Consider the following 16679-nt stretch of genomic DNA (forward strand, 5'->3'; position numbering starts at 1 on the left):
TTTTATTAATGGCATTGCTTGTTCTGTATCCTCAAAAATTCTGGCAGCTGTTTGAATAAGCCTATCTACAAATTCAGCGTAAGTTTCATTAGCTCTCTGTATTACCTTAGATAGCTAACCTTGTAAATCTCCATGTCCTTGTAAAGTCTTCCATGCCCTAACTGTGTCTGCAGCAATTTGTGCATATATAGCAGGATCATATTCAATTTGTTGCCATTGACCCTCATAAGGTCCTTTTCCTAACAACATATCTAGATTTCTTTCAGGGTAACTGGCTGCTGCATTTCGCCTAGCTGTCTCCGTGCAAAATTCCTCATTGGCAACCTTCCATAACAAATATTGTCCTCCATTTAGCACAGATTTACACATGCTAGCCCAATCTGCTGGCGTCATGTCCAAGTTGGTAATGGATTCGACCATGCTTACCGTGAAGGGTGCTTGGGGACCATAGGATGTTACAGCCTCCTTTAACTGCTTCACTGTTTTGAAATCTAAAGCATGGTGAATTCGCTGCCCTCCTGTCTGCTCAAGTACAGGGCATGCTAATCTTTAAGGTCCTGTCTCAGGATCCCATTTATCAACTACGGGGATTGAGGGCCACTCAGCTATCTCCATAGGTGGAGCTGTTGGTTGAATTACGCCCTCTGGTGATAGAACGGAGATAGTAGCAGCCTCCTGTTGTAGCCTTTTTCCTAATAGCCCCTTTTCCTTTAAATTTTCTTCCTCTGTCTAACTAGCTCAAGAGACGTTCTCTTTTGCTTGATCTAAAATGTCTTTCTCCATCGTCTGAACCTCTAACAATTTACTTAACACTCTTTCGGTTTATTTTTTACTAATTTCTAATCTACTATGAAGATAACGCAACCCAATAAGATAATACAAAACAAAACCGAAACTGAATGAAACAAAAACAGAATAAAAAATCGTTGTATCAATTTTCTCTGCCTCAGGGCCGACAAACTTCAAACCTTGAGCCAACCATTTTTCCCAGTTTGACCGAGAAATTTCTATGGATAGGCAGCTTGAAGCAAAAACAAAATAAATCAAAACAAGAACACATTGTTTTTTGAAATGGTCACCCAATCTCTCGCCTTCCCTCAGGGGCGAGCAATTTCAGTTACCTCCAAGAATCAGACATTCTTCGACTGGGCCACCATTGCCGCAGTCTGGCTGGACAAAAAATCACGAGCCACTCACAGCCTTGTAGATTCAAACAGCAATTCTTTATTCCCGAACTCTCACAGGCACTCTACACGCACGTTCTGGGAAAATCCACACCTCCACTGGGCTCTGCATCCCAAAATACTCTCTGAATCCCCCGAGAACTCAACGGGAACTCAAGGAGCGGGCACCTGGAGGCAGCAGGATACGCCCTATTCCCAGCAGGATACACCTTAAACCTGGAACCGCCCTAAACCCGGATCACCCTAAACCCTGATCCGCCCTAAAAGCTGATCCGCCCTAAACCTGGATCTGCCCTGGTCCTTGAGCAGGGTCACCTTACTCAAACATTCATGCAATGTCACTGCAAATGACCTGGGTCCAAGGCAAGCCCATTTCCACAATGGAGAGTCCTCCCTCTAAGCAGCATGGGGTAGGCTGACAAGGAAATTGCCGTGCGTCATTCTTACTTAGCTATGGCTCTCAGCAATATGTCAAGCAAATATGAAGATTAGTATGACACCCATATATTATTAAGCTAAATTCATCAATTTTAATATTTTGCTACAAGTAGGATATTCTCTAGTACCACCATAGTAATATCCCTTTGAGGAAATTTGTTATTGATATGAAACTATAATCAGTTGTATAATACTGATATTCAAAATTTCCTAAATCCATTTTAGAAGGATTTTTTAAATGTACAGCATATGATCAAGGATCACATGCTACATGTTCTTGTCATGTTTCTTTAGATTCTTATAATCTATAATGGTTCTTTGACTTTTAGTTTTATAGAGCACTGACATTATTAAAGAGTCCTGGAGGCTGTATCCTCCAGATATTTCTCACTCTCACACTAATTTACCAACAATTTATACAAACAAAACAGACCTGAGTGGATACAAACCAGATAGCTAAAAAACGAATACCAAAATTTTTTGAAAGCAGCCAGAGAAAAATGATACATCAATGTAAATAATAATGGTTGGATTCCTGCCAGAAGCCATAGAGGTCAGAAGATAGTGAGAGGGATCTTTAAAGTGCTGAAAGAGACTTTTGGTTTCAGCTCCAACATGTGAAGAGCTTGGAAGTTGTGACTTCCAGCCTTATAACAGGAACAAATGGAAAACCAGCAACTTTTACATCCCCACCAGGGAACTGAGGTAGCAGGGCACACTGCCACCATGAAACCTGGAGAAAGAGGTGAATCCAGGGTCATGGGTCAGCTCTGTTCCCCTGAAGCAGAAGCCACGGGAACCATCAACTGGTAGGAACACCTATTGGTAATTCTGATGCATTGCTGGTAAATTAGTGTGAGAGTGAGAAACTCCTGGGACACAGCCCTAGAGAGCCCCGGCCCTCAGGCATCCTCCAGGAACATTACTAGCTTCTCTTGCTGAAGAGCCAATGAAGATACCCTCATGGCTCAGGCAGGGGTTGGAGAAAGGTAACCATTGTGAAAAGAGCAACCATTCTCCAGAACAGAAACCTACTCTCCAAGGACAAGGACTTCACCAGAGCCTTGTCCCTGGAGGGGGGAGGCATTTCTCCTACTCCAGGCTCTTGTCTCATGCAAGATGCTAGTGGTGGTGGAAAAGTAGGAAACAGCAGTGAAAGTCACACCCCAGCAATGCAGGCTCACTCAACACCAAGATCTAATCATAGACCACAGAATCCTTCCTTCCTCTCTAAAGGAAAAAGCTAAACCAAAAAGCCTCCGCACAACTCTAGAGAATTACAGCTGAAAGAGTTGAAGACACAAATTCTTTCTAGGCAAGAAATGAACATAAAGACCTTATAGGAATCTGAAGTTTCTGGCCTCTTTGGCAACAGAAAACACTAAAGATTTTGTGCTAATCTGACCAAACTTCTAGTCATATGAGCACAAAATCTCACCAAATAAATGGCCTATTTACCTCAGTTCCTATTATTCAGTACACTATGTCTAGCTTTCAATCAAAAATAATTATAAGACATACATACTAAAAAGAAGAAAGAAAGTCTAAGGACATAAACAAGCATTAGAATGAGACCCTCAGATGATGAGGCTGTGGGAATTATCAGATAGGGAACTTGAAACAACTGTGATTGAGATGCTAAGGGTTATAGAGGTTATAGCTGAACAAGAATATTAAAGAAAAGATAGATGATGTAAGCTGATGATGGAAATGGTAAACAAGAAAAGAAAAAGGAAGACTGGAAATCAAAACCACTAAGATAAATGCTTAACACATTTGATGGGCTCACCAGTACCCTGGACATGACTGGGGAGAATATTAGTGCAGATAGGTCAGAAGAAACTTCTTGGGCAAAATTGCAAAGAGAAAAGAAAAATTGAAACAGAAAATTTAAAACAAGAGGGCTATTACAAAAGATAAACATACGCAATTGGAATACGAGGAGAAGAAGCAAAATAGAACAGAGTTGAGGAAAAGACTTCGAGTATTAATGATGGAAAACTTTTCTAAAGTAATAGATCCAGGGAGTTCGGAGAACATCAAACAAGGCAAATACCCAAAATCTACACCTAGCATCTTTCAAATTGCTGAACATCAAAGCCAAAGAGATGGTGTTCAAAGAAATAATCATACTCATAGAGGAGCCAAGATAAGAATCTTAGTGGACTTCTCCTGTGCTAGAAAGAGAGTTGAGTGAAATTTTGAAATGTTGAAAGAAAAACCCACTGGCCTATAATCCTCTATCCAGTGTATCTTGGTTTGATATGGTGTGTCCTCCAAAAGCTCATGTGGGAGACAATGCAGGAATGTCAAAGGTGGAACAGTTGGATTGTGAGAGTTGTAGCCTAATCAGTAGATGAATCCACTGATATGGATTAACCCAGTGATATGTGTAGACAGGTGGGTCAACTAGGGGCATGGCTTTGGGACTTGTATTTTGTTCCTGGTGAACTGAAGTTCTCTCTCTCTCTCTCTCTCTCTCTCTCTCTCTCTCTCTCTCTCTCTCTCTCTCTTTCTTTTTCCTGGCTGTCATGTTCTGAGCTGCTTTCCTCTGCCACCTTCTGCCCTCATGTTCTGACTCAGCTTGAGCCCAGCACTATGGAGTCAGATGACCATGTACTGAACCTCTGAAAATGTGAGCGAAAATAAATTTTTCCTCCTCTAAATTGTTCCTTGTTGGGTATTTTGGTCACAGTGATGCAAAAGCTGACTAAAACAGTGAAATGATTCTTCAAAAGTGAAGCAGAAATAGAGTTTCTTATATAAACACAAACAAAGGGAATTTGTCACCAGCAACCTGCTCTGAGCCAACATTCAAACAAGTTCTTCAAGGAGAAGAAAAATGATGTAGGTCAGAAACATAGATATATATATAAAAGAAAGGAGAGCACTGGAGAAGAAATGAAAGTGAAATGCCATCTTTTCTTTATTTTATTCCTGATATAAAAGATAACCATGTGTTTAGAGCAGTAACAATAACCATATATTGGGTAATTATAGCATAGGAAAAAGTGAAATTAATGAGAGCAATATCATAGGGTACCTGCCCTACACATGAAAGGGTGGAGTATTATTTGAGGATGTTCTTATATTCTTATGATGTACATTGCAAACTCTAGGGCAACCACTAAACATCTGATAAAGGAGGATATTCTAAGAGAGGCAATAAAACGTAATCATATAAAATGCTCATATAACCAGAGAAATGGGAAAATGCGTAAAGAACAAAGGCAAAATAGAGAAAGCAGTTATAAATACAACAAATACTACTCCAACTCTACCAATAATCACTTTAAATGTGACTAGTCTATGCCAATTAAAAGAAAAAGTGTCAAACTGAATAAAGAAACAAGACTCCACCATATATTGTCTGTAAAAAAGCCACTTTTGATTATGAACACCCAGATACAATTAGAGAGGCACTATACCAACTAATCAATGGGAATCTGCAATAGCTGTATTAATTTTACATAAAGTACATTTCAGAAGATGAAAAATTATCAGCAATATAGAGGGACAAACTCCAAGAAGACATAGCAATTCTAAATATGTAAGCATTTAACAGAAATCTGAATATGTGACACCAAAACTGATATAACTCAAGGAGAAATTGACAAAATTCACTACTATATAATTTGAAACTTCCAAACACTTCTGTCAGGGCTTGATAGATGAAGCAGGCAGAAAATCAATAAGGATATAGTTGACCAGAATGGCGCTGTCAATCAACCTGATCTTTTTGGAATTCTAAAATACTCTATCCCAAAAGAATAGAGTACACATTCTATTCAAGTTTACATAAAATTCAGAAAGGCACACCATGTCCTGTGTGTCATAAAATAGTCATCAATAAATTTAAGGGATTAGAAATCAAATAAAATATATTCTTATATCACAATGAAATTAAGCTGAAAATCTCCAATAGAAAGAGAACTGAAAAATCCCGAAATATTTGGCAATTCAATAATACATTTGTAAATAACATATGAGTAAAAATAGTCTCAAGGGTAATTTTTGAATGTTTTGAATTGAACAAAAGAAATTACAATTTATCAAAATTACACAATTTATCCAATGAACTGTATAAGCATTTAGTGCACTTAGGGGAATTTATAGCACTGAAGACACAGACGAGAGAAGAGGGAGCTAAACAGTAATCTAGCTTTTAGAAGCCAAAGCAAAAGAGCAATTTAAGCCTAAAGCAAGCAAAAAGAAAAAAAAAGAAAAATCAATAAAATTAAAAACAATAGAAAAGTTACTACAAACCACTCTATGCCCTCAAATTTGATAATTCAGCTAAAATGATGGGTTCCTTGACAAACTAAACTACTCAAACTCACACAGAGAGAAATAGACAATGTGCATAGGTTTGTTTCTATTAAGGAAAATAAATTAAAAGCTAATAACCTTCTAAAAGAAAAAACATCGGGTTTCGTTGGCTTTGCTGGTGAATTCTATGAAAAATTTGAAAAAAGAAGTGACCTCAGTGGTGTACTATTTCTCGATCATCTCTTCCAGAATATACTGGTTCATCAATTTGAATAAGTGTGCCATACTAACAAAAGGTGTAATAATAAGGCCAGCTGGGTGTAGAGCATAGGAGAACTATGTCTTTATATCTATGCAATTTTTCTTTAAATAAAAAAACTGTTCTATAAAAAAGTTTATTTTTTTAAACAAGAGCTGAAAGGAAAAATTGTCAAACCAGAATTCTATACCAAGCCAAATAAACCAAATGACTACATAAACATGAATACATAAAATGTGTGTATATATGTATATACTTTATATGTGTATATACTTTATATATCGAAATACATATATAAAGTATTAAGGGAAAACGGAGACAATTTCTGATAAAGAAAAGCTGGGAGAACCCATCACCAGCAGACCTGTACTCCAAGAAACACTAAATGAAGGTCTCTGGACTAAAGGAAAGTGGTACCAGTAGATGATCAGATCCTCAGAAAGATATGAGTGTCAGAAATGGTAACTATGTAAATTATGTAGGAGCATAGTTTTAAACTATCACTTTTTCTCTTAATTCATTTCAAAATATCCTACAGTTTAAAGAAAAATGACAGCATCGTATGGTGGAATTTATCAGGTATGGAAATGGAATTCTTGTCAGAACTGTAGCATATAATAGGAGGTTAAAATTAGTATGGACTAGGCAAGTGTGGTGGCATGTGTCTGCAATCCCAGAGACTCAGGCTGAGGCAGGAGTATCAAAGCCAGCTTCAGCAACTTAGCAAGGCCCTAAAAAATGTACTGAGACCCGGTCTCTAAAAATTAAAAAAGGGGGGGGGGCTGGGGATGTGGCTCAGTGATTAAGTGTCCCTGGGTACCCCCTTAGTGCCAAAAAAAAATGATGGTCTTAGAAGTTTTTTACATTTTAAATAAAAACATTAACTCTTAAGTTGATGGTTAAAATTTAAGATTACAGAAAAGGAAGAACAGAAGAGCAAAGGTCAGATGGTAGAAACAGGAAACAAAGAGCAAAATATGAGGTCTAAGTCCAAATATATCAGTAATACATTGGACAGAATGAATTAAACACCCAGTTAAAAGGCAGAGATTATCAGAATGGGTCAAAAAAATCAAGACAATCATGTCTACAAGAGATGTGCTTAAAATCTAAAGATATAGATTGAAAGTTAAAAAGTCAGGAAAATAATAATGCAAAAATGAAGAATGAAAAGTTGGAACTGCTGTATTAATATCAGATAAAATAAACTGCAAAAGTATTACCATAAATAGAAATCCTGAAGAAAGATATGACAATAATTAATACTCCTGCACTTAGTAACAGAGCTTCAAAATATATAAAGCAAAAATCAACAGAATGAAAGGGAGAAACAGTTACCAACCATTGTGGGAGATTTTGATATCTGTCTCTCAGTAAATACATTAAATGGGCAAATAGAAGGTTGGAGGAACAGTATCAACTACCTCAGCCTAACTGACTTTATAGAATACAACACCCAACAACTACAGAACTCCCGTTCCCTTTAAGGGCACTTTATACTTTCATTGAAACAGATCACATTCTGGGCCATAAAACAATATTCTTACCAATAAATGGGATGGATTCAAACTCAGAATCTTCTTCTCAGCAAAGGAAATGATCAATAATGTGAAGAGAGAGCTCACAGAGTGGCAGAACATCTTTACTACACGCACATAAGATAGAGCACTAACTTCCAGGATATATAAAGATCTCAAAAATCTTAACACCCCAAAACCAAATAACCCAATTAATAAATGGACTAAGGAACTGAGCAGACAATTCTCAGTAGATGTACGTTCATCAACAAATATGTGAAAAAAATGCTCAACATCTCTAGCAATTCAAGAAATACAAATCAAAACTACTCTCAGATTTCATCTCACTTCAGTCAGAATGGCAATTATCAAGAAGACAAGAAAAAATAAAAGTTGGTGAGGATGTGGGGGAAAAGACACACTCATAGATTGCTGGTAGAACTGCAAATTGATGTAACCAGCATGGAAAGCAGTATGGAGATTCCTAAGAAAACTTGGGATGAAACCATCATTTGACCCAGTTATCCCACTTCTCAGTCTATTTTCAATGGACTTAAAATCAGCATACTACAGTGACGCAGCCACATCAATGCTATAAAGTAGCTCAGCTCACAAGAGTTTTACTATGGAATGAACCTAGGTGTCCTTCAACAGAGGAACTGATAAAGAAAATGTGGTCAATATGCACAATGGAATATTACTCAGTTTTAAAGAAGAACGAAGTCATGGTATCTGCCAGTAAATGAGTGGAAGTTGAGAATATCACAGTAAGCAAAATAGGCCAATTCCAAAAACCACAGTTTAAATGTTTTCTCTGATATTTTGACACTAATTCACAATAAGGAGCGTGGCTATGGAAGAATAAAGTCACTTTGGATTAAGCAGAGGGGAGGGAAAGGAGGAGAGCCAGGTATGGGGTGGGAAGAAGAGTAGACATTATTACCCTAGGTACATGTGTGACCACATGACTGATGTGATTCTACATCACATACAACCAGAAACACGAGAAGCTATACTCCATTTGTGTATGATGTGTCAAAGTGCCTTCTGCTGCCATGTATAACTAATTAGAACAAATAAAAGAAAAAGAAAAAAAAAGAATGGTGGCAGCCTGGGGGTGGAGGAGGAAGAATGTAAGTTCTTCCTTACATGGTGACAGAGCTTCTGTTTGAAGTGACAAAACTGTTCTGGAAACAGAAGGTTGTACAATATTGTGAGTTTAATTAATGCCTCTGAGTTGTCCACTTAACATGGATAAAAGGGCAAATTTTATGGTACAAGTCTTTTACAACAATAAACACTTTATTATAATAAAGTTTTAAAATTTTTTCTTTTCAGAAAATTAAAGAATAGGATGCCAGCAGCTGCAGCCAGCATGGCGGCTGAGCGCAAGACCAACTTCATGAAAGAACCTGATGCGCATGAAGTTCATGCAAAGGAAACTGGACTTGGAAACCAAGAAACAACTAGAGGAAGAAGAAAAGAAGATCATCAGTGAAGAGCACGGGAACTTGGATTTGCCAGAGTTTAAAGAGAAAGAGAGTGTCATAACAGAGGAGCAGAGCTTCTTTAGTGTGAAGATCTGTGTGGAGGAATTTCATTCAGAGGATTTAATCCTGAAGTTGAGAAATTGATGCTTCAGAGGAATGCTACGAATAAAGCCGAAGATGAAGATGAAGATGAAATAGTAGAGCTTGATGTGTCAGGTGAGGAAATGGCTAGAAGATATGAGACCTTGGGGGGACAACTGGAAAAAAGTTTGCCAAGAAAAGAGACCATGCCAATTATGAAGAAGATAAAATTGGAGACATAGAACCAGTTAAAGCAAAGAAGATGTTCTTAAAGCCCCAAGATTAAAAATGATGCCTTAAAATATGTCTCGGGGTGGCCGTGAGAACAGCAGACTTCGGAGCCCATCCCAGTGGCATCTTTTAGCTATTAATAGTTGATATTTATTTGCAAAGAGATGTGTAATTTTAGAAACAGACTGTGTTTGAAACAGGTATGTAATGGATGTTATACATCCTTTTCCGAATCAGGTTCGTCAAAAGCAGAAGTTGAGCCTGAATCTTACAGATGTACATAGGCACTGCGTTCTTTTTATATAGCTCTCCAGTCACTGACCTTGAATGGACTCCTGTAGATTAATGCCAGTGTTTAAACTGCCTTTAAGATTATGCTTTACTTTAAAATATTAGTCATATAATCATGTCCAACTGATTCATACATTAATTTTGGAGTCAAATGTCATAGGAATTTATTATATGTACATTCATCAAGAGCAAACATGCCTCTCCAACCTGAAATATTTGCATGCTACCAGGCCTTTCACTTTATGGTATTGTTTTTTGTTTAAGGCATTTAATTTTTTTAAAATGGTATGTTAATAAACATCTGTTTCCAAACATACAAAAAAGAATAGGATGGCATTTCAGTAGTTTTTCTGGAGAACCTCCTTGGCCACCAAGATGTGTGGCGTTAAACTTGTGAGTGGTTTCGCCATATTCAGGAATGAGTGCTGCCAAAGAAGGAAACAAAAAGTGCATAATTTAGAAGAAAAACATGTTCTTTCAACTAAGGCCTGAAGACTACTTATGAATACAATTGACTTAAACAACCCAAATTTTAATACCTGCCCAAACCTCTCATAGTCACAACCATAAATTTCATAAGCTGTTTTGAAAACAGTTGTTTTTAATTGTTCTAAATCCTAAAAATCAACAGTTAAACAGCCCATTAATACACTCACACCAGCATCGAATGGACCTGATATTTGATAATATACCACAACAAACTATCATGAAATTAAACTTTTACTCCTGGCAGATAAAACCCTAAAATGTAGCAGCTGCTTATTGGTAGTGATCAATGAACAGTGAAATGAAAACTTTCTGTTGGTTATTCAAAAAGAGTCAATATTTCCCCCAAATTGCATAATTTCCAAATTTACCTCTAGTAATTCCCCGGCTGAACCTCTCTTGTCCACATCCACTTCAAGACATTTATTCAAGAAGTCCAGGAATGCCGGGGAAATTTTTTCTAGGTTCGAAAGTCCTGGCGTTCCATTGGTGGCAATGAGGTGTAAGGCCTAAAAATAGAACAACGTCTGTGACATACTTTTTATGGGGGGGTGTGGAATACTGAGGGTTGAACCCAGAGAGGCTTTACCAGTGAGCTACATCCCTAAACCTTCTTTTTAATTTTTGAGATAGGGTCTCACCAAATTCTTGAGGCTGGCCTTAAACTTGTGTTCCTCCCTCTTTAGCCTCCCCAGTCACTGGGATCACAGGTGTGCAACCACTGGGTATAGCATTTATGACATTTTTAAGGTAACTCAACAATGATAATGTAATTTATCAAGTTTATGGAACTATTGTGTGTGTGTGTGTGTGTGTGTGTGGTGTTAGAGCCAAACCCAGGCCTTGTGCATGCTGGCAAAGCACTCTACCACTGAACAACATCTCTAGCTACTCTGAATTCTGCAAAGACAATCACTATAAATACTACAGTGAGTAAAAAGAGGTTATCATTATCTCTTCCTGCTTGAATTTTGTATCCTCCCTCTTCCCTTCCTTTATTGTTTCTCCTCCTTCTCCTCCTCCTCCTCCTCCTTCTTCGACTTCCCTCCTTTCCTCCCTCTATCCTTTCTTTGCCCCCCCCTTTCTTTGTAGGGGGTGGTGCAGGAATTGAACCCAGGAATATGCTAGGCAAATAAGTGCTCTACCACTGAGCTATACACCAGCCCTCTTTTCATTTATTTGGAGACAGGGTATCTCTAAGTTGCCCAGGCAGGCTCCAACTTGAAATCCTCCTGTCTGAGCCTCTCCAGAAGCTGAGATTACAGGCATGTGCCCCCAGGCCTGGCAGCTTCATCTTTTCTGGGTTGAAGTATAAATACAATACATTTGCTTAAAGAAAACAAAATCAACCTGGGGTGCATAAAAGAATAAAGAAAAATGATGACAATCCTTCTACCTATTTAAACCTTCACAAGCTTTTTAAAAGTCACATTTCAAAACAATTTGGATCTACTGAAACTCTTTTCCTTCAAAAGCTATGTACCAGTTACATCATTCCTAAGAACAGACCATAAAATGATTCTAATGGCTAACTTCAATCGTGCCTTAATATGGGTGTTTTCATAATTTAACCAATCCCCTTTAGAAAATCTTTGTATTCTTTAATTTTTTATTATTACCTTTAAGTTTCTAGAAGTGAAATTATTTCTAATTAATGGATTTTTTAGTATAAATTTTAGGTTTAAAAGTGAGCAGACAATAGGGACCCTCGCTGAGTTGCCTGTGACACAAAAAGAACACTTAAGGGATCTCGCTGACCTTCTCCAAAACTGAAAAGACAACTAGATAGCCTTGCAAATGCTTTTTCCAAATGCATACTGGGTCTTAAAATGTGGATCCTGAAATGTTCCCATGTTGGCCCCTCATTTTCTTATTGATATCTTGCATTACAGTGCAGTATACTTACTACAATGATACCTATTGTGGATACATATCTATATATTATTACACTTTTGTTGTTTTTTAGTGGTGCTGGGGCTTGAACCATGGGGACTCATGCATGCCAGGCAAGCATGCTACCACAAATGAACAAATACGGATGTACTTCTATTAATCCAAAGCTGACACTTGACATTAAAGTTCACTCTTTGTAATGGATTATATAATTCTATGGGATTTGAAAAATGAATATTGTCCTGTGTATCTACCATTATAACATCATACTGAATAAATTCACTGCTCTAAAAACCTACTACTCATCCTCTTCACATCCCTAAATCCCTGCAATCGATGATTTTTTTAAAACTCATCATACTTGAGATGTCCTAAACTTACATGCTAGGCAGTGCCCTAGCATGGATGAACACTTCTAGCCCACATGCTACACTTGAAATTGGAGAGCATCTAGCCCCTTTAGATGGAAGGGCACCACTAAGCACTATGCTCTTAAAGATCTTTCAGAGAATAATATGCCCACGCCATAGGCATGTAGTCAATTATCCAAGTTATTTTCCTGTCATAAATAAATAGATAAGATAAAATTCTTCCATGCCTTTTGGTGTTATGATATCTCAGTTTTTATCCATGAATACTATTCTATTGTATGGATGTAGCACATACATTGGATTTCCTTTGTTTATTTTGTGGTGCTGGGGATGGAACCCAGGGCCTCAGCAGGCTAGGCATGTGCTCTACCACTGAGCTACACACAGTCCTCACATTCACTTTTTGAAACACATCTTCTTCCAGATTTGGCAAATATGAATAAAGATGCTATAAAAATTTTGCACAGGTTTTTGTGAGGACAGGTTTCAATGCATGGGATAAATACCTGGAAACACATTGCTGGGTTAGGTGGTAAGGTCGTGTTTCATTTTGTGGGAAACTGAAAAAACCCTCTTCTGGAGTGGAGCCTCCCACTAGCAAAGCAGGAGCATTCCTGTTGCTCCATCTCTCATTCTTCACTTTTTTATTCTTTCTTTCCTTAGTGATTAGGTAAGACTCCCTCTTATTATTGAATGTTTGCATCTTTCAATGATCACACTCGACCATCACATGACACACCATGTCACACAGGACAAGAATCTTAGGGTTGTTGTTCTTGGCCCGGATGCTCTTATTGTCATTTTATGTATGTATATCTCCTGCCTCCACTGTTATTTTTATTTAAATGGTTTTATCTTTTAAAGATACTTTTATAACAGACAGACATTTTTTTATTCAGGTAGGTAGAGGTACTTTTGACTTTACTGTATTTGAGGAAGCTGTTATTTAGCTTTTGGGAGATAGATTTCTGGGTTGGTTTTTTTCTATCAGAACTTCATTACACATCATGAAAACCCTTGAAACTGTCTCACAGCTCACTGATGCTATTGCATTTAAAAACTATTTTCATTTCTACCTTTATGTTTCACTGTGGTCGTTTCCACTAAAGTAATCTATCATTAATCCAGTCTCAAATATTATAGTTTCCATAGAGTGTTAGTCAGCTTTGTGTCACTGTGACCAAAATACCTGACAAGAAAACCTTAGAGGAACAGGTATTTTGGCTCACAGTTTCAGAGGTTTAGTCCATGGTGTGCTGACTCCACTGCCTTGGGCTCAAGGTGAAGCAGACCATGGTGGAAGGGCATGGTGGAAACTGGGGCAGTGGTAGGGTTCACTTCAGTTAGTACTCACTTTCTGACATCACTGTCCTTCATTCAAAATCTGATAGTGTCTTGAAAATCACTGTTTCATATAATCTAGTTTCTTGGTGTCGCTTCCAGCAAGAAGGGTTAAGTTGGTCCCTGTTACCCATTCATCAAGTTTTCACCAACATTACATCTCAACTGATCAAGTCTCAGTGTAACTGTGGTTTCTGCCAAGCTGATCTCTCCCTTACTTCTTGCCTATAGATTTCAGGGCGTATCTTTATCTAGATTTCCCTGTGTTTCCTGCCATTCCTTCTTGGTCTCCTTGCTGCTCTGCCTCATCAACTCTTAGTTGTAGACTGTGTCAGGATGCCAGGTAAATATTTGTCCATCTATACCCACTTGACCCTGTGACCTCATCTTGCCTGGCAGCTGTAGGAAACATCTGTAGCTAAGGAGCCTCAATTTTATCTCTCTAATCTGGATCCAGGACTTGCATACCCAACAGCGTCATCAACATATCCACTTGAACATCTTTCTAGGTCTAGTCTTCACTTTTACATGTCTAAAACAAGTTAAAATGTTGTCAACTAAACTCCCAATTTCATCCTAACCCCTTTACCCTTCTTGCAGTCCTTCCCATCTCAACTAAGGGAAGCTTCAAGTTCATCATTCTCATTCTTAGGCCATAACTCTTGGAACTCTCCTCAACTCCTCTTTTACATAGATGCTCCTTTCAAAATACACCCAGAATCTAACTATTTTTTCATTACCTCCACTGATGCCATTCTTGTCTACATTACTGTCATTTTTCATCTGAATTATTGCAACAGCTTCCTGATTGGTCTTCCTGCTTCTGCCTTGGCCTTCCTAGAGAATCTCTTCTGAACAAATTGACCAGAGTGAGCCTCTTAAAATTTAAGTAACACCATTTGACGCCTCTGCTCAGAACTTTCCACTGGTTTTCCCATTCTGTGGAAGCCAGAAGCCCCACAAAGCAATACCCAGGGCCTCCCCTCACTGACCCTCACCGCCTACTGCTTGCTCAGTGCACTGTGACTCTGCTAAAGCCCTTCAGGATCTTTCACTGCTCCAGGAACATTCCTGCCTCAGGGCTTTTGGACTTGCTGTTTCTTCTGCTTGCCATGCTCTTCCCTAAGTAAATAAGCACCACTCTCACATCCTCTGTCCAAATGTCACCTCAGTGAAGCCCTCCATAAGGACCCTTTTAAAAACAAACCCCTGACGCTCTCTCTCCTGCTAGTCCAGCACTTAAAGAGTCCATTGCTTAATGTAGTATTCTGATTTCCCTTCTTGCTTCTCTCCTTCCACTAGAATGTAGGTTCTACAGGGCAGGAATTTTTGTGGGTTCTCTAGGCAGCAACTTAAACCAGTGTCTAGCACAAGGCAGGGACTTAATTCAATATTGGCTAAATAAATATATGAAATGAAAGGGTTTTGAAAATTGCTCTGAAAAGTGTTCTAAATAAATCTCCTATTAAAACTATTTTAACTGCTTACTTCAACTGGATTCTTTGGAAGTGGGGCAAAACGCATTTAGGAAAGAATATGCAAATCCAATTCCCTCTGTTGTCTGGCCTGTTTTCCTAAGTATAATACTTTCAAGGGTCAATGTGTACATGTGTCAGAACTTCCTTCCCTTTTATGGCCAAATAATATTCTACTGCTCATTACATGACACATAATTGGGTTGTTTCCACTTTTTCCTATTCTAAATAACACTGCTGTGAACACTTTGTGCACGTTTTGTGTGGACATGTGCTTTTATTGCCTTTTTTTTTTTTTTCTTTTGGCAGTGCTGTGGACTGACCCAGGGCCTGCTGGGCACGCTACCATTGAGCTACATCTCCCACTCCATGGACAGATGCTTTTTTAAAATTTCTTTTATTTAATTTTCTTTTTTTATGTGGTGCTGAGGATCGAACACAGTGCCCCACGCATGCAAGACAAGCAGGCTACCAAGATCCACAATCCCAACCTTGGACATATGCCTTTATTTCTGTTGGATATATACCTAGTAGTGGAATTGCTAGGTCATATGGTAACCCACTATTAACTTTCTGAGGAACTGTGAGGTTTTTTATAAAGCAGTGCAACCTTTTCCATTCCCACCAGCAATATATGAGAGTTCCAATCATTTTTTCATTTTTATTTCCGTAGTACTAGGAATTGAACTCAGAAGTGTTCTATCTCTAAGTTACATCCACGCTGTTTTTCTGTTTTGACACAGAGTTTGGTGAAGTTGCCCAGGCTGGCCTCAATCTTGCAATCCTCCTAACTCAGCCTCCCAAATCCCTGGGATTACAGCTGTTGCCTGGCCAACAATTCCAATTTTCCCACATTCTTACCAGCACTGATTATTGTCTGACATTAGGTGTAAAGAGGTATCCTGTGGTTCTGATTTGTATTTCCTTAATTACTAATGGAGTTGAGCCACATATGGTCATTGTAAAGGAGATGGGAGGATGGTTGAAATTCACCTCAGCTGCAAGAATATTTACTTGTTCAAAGTCTACTCTGTTTGAAAATGGGCTTGAACACTGTCAGTGATACAGCTTTCTCAGAGGAGTCATCTTGCTTTCCTCTTTTCTGGACCTTGGGGATCAGAGACTGAAGTTCAAAGTGGATAACTTAATGGGTAAGAAAAGTACCTTCACTGTGTAGACAGAGGCACATATCTAGGAGACTTCAACTATGTAGAAGGGTGAGTCCATGCTTACTTACACCCCATACAGGAAACCATACAACGACTAACAAACACCTACACTCTTTAGCTAACACGGTCAGCTCTGTAACTCAGAAGCAGTGTGACTTGTAGATACAAAGTAAGGGCAGAGGTT

At 38.4% G+C, this 16679-nt stretch overlaps 2 pseudogenes across 2 annotated transcripts in view; one reads left to right on the plus strand and one right to left on the minus strand.

Moving 5' to 3' along the window:
- Positions 1–9042: 9042 nt before the first annotated feature.
- LOC308653753 (M-phase phosphoprotein 6-like) lies at positions 9043–9524 on the plus strand (annotated as a pseudogene). The gene has a single exon. The product of its transcript is annotated as an M-phase phosphoprotein 6-like (transcript).
- A 526-nt stretch (positions 9525–10050) lies between these two features.
- The window catches only part of LOC308653383 (serine/threonine-protein kinase PAK 2-like), a 33800-nt pseudogene continuing 27171 nt past the window's right edge, over positions 10051–16679 (minus strand). Inside the window, exons 16-17 of the transcript in view lie at positions 10618–10755; positions 10051–10185 (exon numbers count right to left, since the gene is read on the minus strand). The product of the transcript in view is annotated as a serine/threonine-protein kinase PAK 2-like (transcript). The remainder of the gene's footprint in view (positions 10186–10617; positions 10756–16679) is intronic.

Source organism: Spermophilus citellus (genome assembly GCF_964194105.1).
Source record: "Spermophilus citellus genome assembly, chromosome: 7".
In the NCBI taxonomy this organism is placed as follows: Eukaryota; Metazoa; Chordata; class Mammalia; order Rodentia; family Sciuridae; genus Spermophilus; species Spermophilus citellus.